Raw genomic sequence first — 8989 nt, forward strand, 5'->3', positions numbered from 1 at the left:
GGGCCTGCCTTTGCTGGCTGCTCCATGACATTTTCCTGGGTAGTTTTGCACAACGGTGCAGGGGCTTTATGGGTGAATTGGCTACACACGAGACCCCCCCCTCTCTGCTGTGGGCCTGCCACCAGCCACGTGGGTGACGCACGGGGCTCGGAGTGGGGCGGTCCCACGTTCTGATCCTCGGGGCTCGGCTTCTAAAGGAACGTGACGCCATGTTTGGCTCTTTGCAAACGTCGAGCCCCCCAAGCGCCCCCTTTCTCCACCCTGCTACCAAGGTGGGGTCCTGGGTGTGTCCCATTCAGTTTGAGGGACTGATCCTGTTTCTCTGCATCATCCCAGCGGTGGGTGTCATGGTCCCTGACTTCGATGTGGTCTTCCTTAGCGGGAGCACCAGGATTCCTGCTGCCAGGATACAGCTGATGCGGGTGGCCGGAGCTGGGGCTGGGCAGGGTGTAACTACAGGCAGGGATAGAGAGATCATGTTTGTATTAGGGTGGCACCAGTTGAGAGCAGGGCCAGGTCTGCCCAGACTCCGAGACAGTCTAAACAGACCGAGGGTGGGAGGGGAGAGAGAGCGGGGACGGGACTTGCCCAGGTCACCCAGTGAGTCACTGGTTGAGCTGCGCTTAGAGCCCCTGGGTCCCAGTCCAGTGCTCCACCCACTGCCTCCAGCACCGTGCGGGAGGGGCGGAATGCCCTGGTGCAGGGAATTGTGGGGTAGCGTTGGAGGCGGGGTGCAAAGGGGGTGGGGGAGAGGGGCGACTCTGCACGTGCTTTGCCCCGGCTCCCCGGCGCGGGGGGCCGATATGCACCCGTGCGCACACTGAAGGGCTGGAGTGTGGCTGGTCGGGGGAGCTGCCCTGCAGACGGACCCTGGGGCAGCTGGGCAGAAGAGAACTCCTGAGGGGGAGGAGAGCCCGCTCTGCTTTAGCACCAGGTGGCGCCGGCCCCAGCTGGCAAGAGGCACATGCCAGGCTGCCAGGCTCAGCACTTGCCCTGTTCCCGGCTCCACACTGCAGCGCTCGCCCGGCCAGCTGCCCGGCTCCACCTCGAGTCCTGCGAGACCCCAGCTGCTCAGCCGAGGCCGCCTTGAGCAGATTGCGGAGAGACGCCCGGGTCCAGCTGGGCCGGGAGCAAGCTCTGCCCTTCCATCCCCCCCCCGCTCAGGCCTGGATTCTCTCCCACGCGTCTGCCCTGGGCCTGGGGCACCAGGGTCCCCCGCCTGGCTTGACATTCACACCTCTGTCCTGCTCCCCAGGGTTGTGGAAGATAAGACACCTGGGATATGGGGGTGGGAATGGGCAGGGTGGAGGGTTAATGTTGTTTTTTCTAAATACGGTGTCAAAATTGACACATTCCAACGGGAAATTTCAGTTTCGCCAAAATGCTATTTTCCGTTAGCCAAAAGCCCCGTCGGCAAATATTCCACCAGCTTTAATCATAATCCCCATGTTACAGGTGGGGAAACTGAGGCACGGACTTTCACAAAGGCCCATCTCCCCCACACAGATTCTTTGGCTGGATTCCCATGTGTGCATGCCTGCATCCTCGTCTGGATCCCCTGTGCGCACGTGTCCATGTGTACAGGTGCATGCTCCTCTTTCCTGGACCCCCCCGAGGTGAATGAATCTCTTGTCTAGATCCCTCAGTCCTTTTCTGTGTTCCCGCACAGCTCCCTTTCTGGAAACCCTGCACCTCTTGTCTGGATCTCTCCGCCCTTTTCTGGATCCCTGGCTGGATGCATGCACCCTCAGTCTAAATCCCCTGCGTGGCTCTCCTTTTCTAGATCCAGCCTTTTCTGGAGCTGCCCCCCACTTTCCTTGCTACATGCCCCAGGTGCTACAGGTCCCTCCCCCTACTGCCCCAGATGCACAGAAGCAACAGTCCAGCTGTGGGGACCTCTGCCCCCCACATAGGTTGGGGATCGGCTGGCGTTGTGTGCGCGGCTGGGTTCACTCCCAGTTCAGAGAGCTTTGCTCGCTCCAGACGCGGGGGCTGCTAGTCCCCAGATGGGCTCTGTGTGTGTGTGTGTGTGAGTGACACACACACACACACACACACAGCTGCATCTCTTCTGCCGCTGACCCCCGCCGCGGAGGTGGGGAGCTCTGCAGGCCCCCCCGAGGTCATTGTTCGGGAGCGTTGGGTCCCTCCCCCGCCAGACGGGGGCCTTGACCGCCCGGTGGTTTTTCTTTTCCCCTGTGAACCCTGCCTTCGGGAGGAGGGCCATGCGTGTTATTGGAAACCCGGGGCTCAGCGGCTGCCTGTTTGCTTGGGCTGCCTGCCCGCCCGCTGGCTGGCCTCTCCCTCCGCCACCTCCCGAGTGCGGCCCAGGGGCCTGGGACTGTTTGCTTTAAACAAAGCGGGTGCCAGGTTTTCTCCTCCGCGAGATGTCCCGGCCCCCCAGCCCCGACTCTCCGGTCACCCCTCCACCAAGGGCAGGTGGGCAGGTACGGGCTGGGCTCAGGCGGGGGGCTCTCTGCCTCCTGGGTGCTCCTGGCCATGTGGAGGAGCCGAGCGGGCCGTGGGCACGGGGCGTCTGGCTGCTCCCAGGTCAGGGTGGGTCACGCGGGTGGAGCAGGACGAGGCCTGGCTGACCCGGCTCGGCTGGGCAGCAGGTTCTGTGGAGCGAATTCCCAGCTTGGGTGGCAGGGCCCAGCCGGCTCCGCTTCATGCTGAGGGGGCTTGTTTGCCCAGCTCTGGACTGCAGCTCCCCCCGCACCTCCAAGTAGGAGACTGGCTGTCCCTGTTTGAGTCACCTGCCACTATTCACTACCCCCAGCGCTCCCCCCGGGCCTCGGGCCCTGGTGGGTTGGAGGGAGCCAAGCTCCCAGCGCCGAGAGATCAGTGGGGATGGAGCCTGGTATTTACTAGCACCAGATAAGCCCAGGGGCAGTGCTGGGATTTCTCGGCTGTGGGTCACCTTCACCAAGGGCACTCAGCAGCCGCTCTGGCCCTGTGGCAGTCACATGCCAGGGGCGAGGGACCAAGCCCTGGAGAAGAGACTGGCCTGGCCGAGGGGCAAGGACACACTGGGGAAGCAGCCACAGAGCCAGTTACGCCGTGCCCCATCGGGGGGTCGCGCTCGGTTACAGCTGTGGGGTTTGGCCTAGGCTAATACATCAAGTGATCAGTGGGCAGGTCCAGCCAGCAGAGATTACACGGCCGAGCGTAACAGGAGGTGTGTGCCAGTCTCTGGGACAGGACAGTCAGGACGCCCGGGTTCTATTTCCAGCTTTGCTAGTGTGGCCGTGGTCAAGTTCCTTAACCCTGCTCCGTGCCTCAGTTTCCCCATGGCCCCGATAACACCTGCCTCCCCAGGGGAGCTGTGAGCTCAGGGGGCTGCTGCCATTAACAAACCCCGGCCCAACCTCCACGGCACGAAGAGACCGTAGGGCCGAGCACAGGGTAAAACCCCAGAGGGAGCCACAGCAGGGCGTCTTCCGGAGCCTGGCCACGCCTCCAGCCTGTTCAAAGGATGCACCTCTAGCATCCTGGGGGTCGCTCCAGCCTGCCTGTCAGCTGGTGTAGTCCTAGTGCCCTGGTGCATGATGGGAAAATCCCCAACCCTCTGCTAGGGTACCTGCTGCTCCACAGTGAAACAGACCCGGGCCCCCTGAGGGCAGAGATGTTAAACTTTGTCTCTGTCGGCGTCTCACCTGCCTCCCCCAGCCCTTCGTGGCCCTGGTGGGCGTCCTGGCCAGGTGACGAGGGGCAACGCTTATGTTTGGCTTTATAGGTGCTGGGGGGGCGTGACATATGGTTAGCTGGGCACGGATGGGCTAGTAGATGGCCCTGGATGGCAAGTGGTGGACTCAAGGGCTGGGTGTAGCGAGTAAACGACTAGTTGGCCTATTGGCTGGTCATGTACAAGGCTAGATGATGTTCCGGTATGGCATCGGCCAGGCCAGCTGGGCCAACTAGTCGTCCAATCGGGCAGCAGCTGGGCCAACGAGGCGTCCAGTCGGGCAGCAGCCGGGCCAGCCGGGCCAACGAGGCGTCCAGTCGGGCACCTCCTCTGTACCGTCTGGAAGGGAAGCCCAAGAGTTGGCTGCAGACCCTTGCAGACGTTAATTTGGTGCAGGTTATTTCCCCAGGTGGCCAATCCCCGCCTGCCAGGACAGCGTGTCATGTGGACAGGCCCATGGGACCGTGAGGCCTATGGGACCGTGAGACCCCCTGGTAAAATCTTGCTCCCCCGCAGCATGGGCCACCCCTGTTCATCACAGCCGCTGGCACTGCTGGGTTTCACGCTCCTCCCCAGTCGTGCTGCTGCTGGGTCCCACTTGGGGGCTCTTCTGGGGTGGGCTGGCCGTGGGAAATAGATTTAAAGGGACAGGACTGAGTTGACAGCTGTTTTCCCAAGGGGGGTCCTTTCCAGCAGGTCCATCCCCCCAGACCTGTCCCCTCCAGGGCTTAGGCCCCTAATACCAGCAGCAACTCCAGCCCTGTGCCAGGGGAAGCAGTGAGGGGGGGCTGTGGGTAAGTCCTATAGGGAGCTCAGGTTCCTGGCGCCCTCCCAGCCCCAGATCGCTGGCCCCACACCAGGCCACGTAAAGGAGGGGCAAGTGGCTGGTGGGAATCACTCAGCACCTGGCTCAAGCGGCGAGGGCGTGAGTAGCTGATGAACAGTGTCAGGCGGGCGTGGAGGGCATGTGGGGTGTGTGTAGGGAGACCCTCCCTGCCCCGGGGAGAGCGCCGCCGCTCAGCTGGGGCTATAAAGAGGTTGCCTAAGAGAGGCAGTAGGAGCTAGTGGTTAGAGCGGGAGGAAACAGGAGGCCTGGGAGTCAGGACACCTGGGGTCTCGTCCTAGCCCTGGGAGTGGGGTGGGGGCTAGTGGGTAGAGCCATGAGCGTCAGGACTCCTGGGTTCTATTCCCAGCTTTGTCGCCCTCTCTCCCTGGGAGGCCGCTCCAGCGGCAGTCGAGGGTGTTTTCCGTGCCTCTGGGAGGCCCACTTTGGGCAAGTAGCAGAGCTGGGGATGGCACCAATGCAAGGGCCGGGGCAGCTGCAGGGTGTGTGTGGGGAAGGATGCAATGAGCCTGCAACTTCCTTCGTACAGGAAGGAAGACGAAATCTGTAACCCTGCCTGCCTAATGCCCGATGGCATCTCTGGCGATCAGGGATTATGCCTATGCCCCAGCCCTTCTCCCTGCACTCAGACGCCATGTGGTCCCAGAGAGGTTTGGCTGCTGATCTGTCTGGAAGCCCCCAGGCCCAGCCGTGCCCTGCCAGCTCCCATCGCTGTGGGGAATGGACAGTGTGTGCCAGGCACGGCTCATCTGGCAAGAGACGCTGCGGAGGCAGACCCCCGTCCTCAGAGCCAGGCAAGCAGCTATGATCCGGTGGGTCGGGCCCGGGGCCTGTGAGTCAGGAGCCCTGGCTCTGCTGCGGGACCATGGCTGAGTCACCTCCCCCGCTGTGTGCCTCAGTTTCCCCTCCTGACCCAAAACGATGTTCTTTTACTTTTTGATTGGCAGAAAATTAAAAAAAAAAAATTGCCCTGAACTGATTTGATTTTTTTGGACTTGGAAACCAAAACTCCCGTTAGTTTCAAAGCTTTGGGCCCCGGCTGAGAACAGACCCCCGCCATTGTGCCAGGTGCTGCCCAGACAAAGCGTGAGAGAGTCCCTGCTCCAAAGCGCTCACAAAGGTAGGTGGGGAATCTCAGGCACAGGGTCAGTGGGAGAGCCAGGAATAGGACCCAGGCATCCTGCGTCTCCATCCAGCGCCATCCGCGTGGGCAGCCCCGTTTCGCTGCTGCCTGTAGCTCATCCTGGCACCTCTCCCCCGCATCCGGACTCACCCCACACTTGTCTGAGAAGCGGTTGGCAGGACTGACTGGAGCAAGTGCTGCCAACCCGGACACCCCCGCCCCCCCCCCCCCGACCTGCCCATGCTCCCTGGCGTGCGGGGTGTAACCTTAACCGAGAGCCCGGGCGGACTGGGACAGCCTTGGAGCGAAGGGGCCTCTTTGGGCAGCTCTGGGGATCCTGGAGCTGTCGTGACACGCTCAGCGTTGGGCGCCTGCCACCGCACGTGTTCTCTGGGGGCGGCTAGGCTGGCAAAAGGGAGCTCAGCGGTGTGGAAAGAATCCACTGGCATTAGGCAAAGGGTTTGTACTGTGCTTTAACCACCCTTCCAGCAGGGCCCTGCCTGTCTCTCCGGTGGCGCCCGCCCAGGGGATTGGGAGCCAGGACTCCTGGGTTCTCATCCCAGCTCTGGGAGGGAGTGTTGCCTAGTGGTTACAGCAGGGGATTAGGAGCCAGGACTCCTGGGTTCTATTTTCCCATGTCCATCGCTGACCCTCTGTATCAAATGGGTCAGGTCACAGCCTTGCTCTGTGCCTCAGTTTCCCTCCCTTCTGTGACTAGAGCAGGATGAGCCGGAGTCTCTCTCCAGCCTCTGAGGGGTTAAAAGGCCTTTGCGGTTTCTCCCCGGCTAGTGACCGTTGCTGGGGCGGTGTCTGGGCCCAAAGGCGCTGGCGAGCTTGTCCTTGGCATGCCGCTGCACCCTAGCCGTGGGGCGCTGCACGCGCTGAGGGGGGTAATCAGACCCTGGCTTTGGCACGCCGACGAATAATTGCCATTCCCCAACTCCTGCGATCCAGCAATCGCTGGGAAGCTCTCCTGGGCTTCGGGGCGCACACATCTCCTCCTGTTTGTTTAAGGCTGACGTTAATGAAGCGGTGAGAATCAAATGCCGTGGCTGGGTTGGAGAGCCAGGAGCCAGGCCACGCTGGGGTCACGGGCTACCTGAGCTGCCTGCGGTCGCGGCGCTTTCATGCCCAGCCAGCACGCTCACATACTTGGAAGCAGGAGAAAGCGTCAGTTCTGTGGCTTGGAAAGCCGAGAGTCTCAGGCGGTCGCGATGGCTGTTAGGATTTATGGGGCCGGCTCTGAGTGGGGGTGAATCCGGAGCCAGGGGTAGAGCCTGTAAATCTGGAGTCAACCCACTGACTGCCATCGAGTTAGGTCCCGGTTTTGATCGGTGGGACCTTGGTGTAGCTTTGGAGTCACTCCACGCACGGCAGTGGAGTTGGGGGCCAAATCCAGATCTCGCCTGCACGAGTGTAAACGTCACCTCACTCCATTGACTGCAGCTGATGTTAGAACTGGATCCTTAACTACACTAGTGTAAATCTGGAGTCACCTTACCAGCTTTGCTGGATCTGGGGTCTGATCCTAATCTATTACACCAGTATAAATCCAGAGTCACTCCATTTACATCAGTAGAGTGACTCCAGATTTGCCTTGGTGTTACTCAGGGAGGAATCTCACTCTGTAGCTCACACCCGAGGCCAGATTTGCATCTGGCTTCAGCAGAATCATGCTGAGTTTCCAGTTAGTGTCGGCCAAACATAAAACTGAAGTTGAATTGGCCAATATTTGCAACAAGCAGTCTGCTACAAATGATTGTTATCGGGTCTGTCGTGCTGCCAATGTGCTGGTTGCTGCCCACAAAGCAGCGAGGGGCTCAGATACCATGGTGTTGGGCACCACAGCTGGCTCTAGGTAGTCTGTGCCCCAAAGAGTTTAAAATGGCCCAGTAGAATTTAGCTTGACCCTGCCCATTAGGTGCCTGATTTTTTTGCTAGCCCTTGTGGGGGTCCCTGGGAATACAGCCGTGGCCAGGGACCCCATTGGCAGGGGAAGGGTCTGGGTTTAGGAGCGATTCCACCACGAAGGACGTGACGTTTGTGCTTCTTGGAGCCTCCCAAAAGCAAAGCAAAGCGTTTTCTAGGCTTGGGCCGCACCGCGCTCCTGGCCGGGGCCAGACGCCTGCAACCGATTAGCGCTGGCTCCACAGAGGCCTCTCCGGGCGGGAAGCTCAGCCCAGCAACATGGAGGACTAAATAACCGCACCGAGGCTAGCGGGGATGGATGGGAGTGCGTGCGACGGTGCAGGGCTTCGTGGCCAGCCCACGGACAAGCCGGCTGCTCACCTGAGCAAAGGCCCTGGTGCAATGTGCAGGGTGCGGATCGGGCCCGTGTTCTTGTCGTTCACAGGGTCCTGGCTTGGTGGAAGCAGCTGCTACAGGCTGGCGGCTGAATGGACCCCAGAAGGGGCGGCCCCGAGCTGACCGCATGGCGGCTGCAGCTGTGCATATGCACAAGCACCCGCGTGTGCAAAGGGGCGCACACTCACATGCGTATGCTCATACGTGCCTGTGCACAGGGGCCCGTGAATGCCTACACGGGCACGGGCACCCACACGCGAGCCCGTGCCTAAACACAGGTACACAAGGATGCACAAGCACATGGGCTCATTTGCCCACACACACACACAGGTACAGATGGACGTGTACCCACGCACAAGTGTATGCACACATGCATGGTGCACGTATGCACAAGTGCTCGTGCTCGCTTGTGTCTGCTGTTTACTTGGTTGTTTGCTGCTAGCGCGGGCTGGCTCTGAGCGAGGGAGCGGATCAAAACAGCAATACACCCCTGCTGGCTCCTTAGTGTCTGAACACAGAGCATGTCACTACTGCCTAAGGGCCTGGGCGTGTCCCTAAGGTGCAGAGCTGTGAGGATCGTGGTGCCAGCTAACATGGGATCCATCGAGGGTGCTGTGCCAAGGGCGAGGTCTGCGTGATGCTGCCTGGTGCACCCTATGGCAGGGGGCGCTGGGTGCCGTTGCGGTTCTGTGCAATGCAGCAGCAGGAGATGGAGTGGGGGGCTGGCCATTAAGGGGTTAATCTTAGCAGGCCGGGTCCTGAGAGCACCCCGCGGGGTGGAGGGGGCAGCTGGGAGGGCTCCAGGAGTCAGGGATGTTTACAATTGGCTGGGATCCCCTGCCACTCGCCCGGTGCTGGCTGGCCACCTTCCCCACTCTGCTGGCACCGGCTGTGCTGCTGGGAACCATGGCAGAGGTGTAAGCTCCTTATTCATCGCTCACAGGAAGGAAAGCAGCACTTGAAGCCTGGACATGAGCCCCGGAGCCTTTCCAGGGCCTCGAGCGCTGGCGTTCCTTTGCGCAGGTCAAAGGCA

This window comes from Emys orbicularis, chromosome 20 (assembly GCF_028017835.1).
Source record: "Emys orbicularis isolate rEmyOrb1 chromosome 20, rEmyOrb1.hap1, whole genome shotgun sequence".
NCBI classification, from domain to species: domain Eukaryota; kingdom Metazoa; phylum Chordata; order Testudines; family Emydidae; genus Emys; species Emys orbicularis.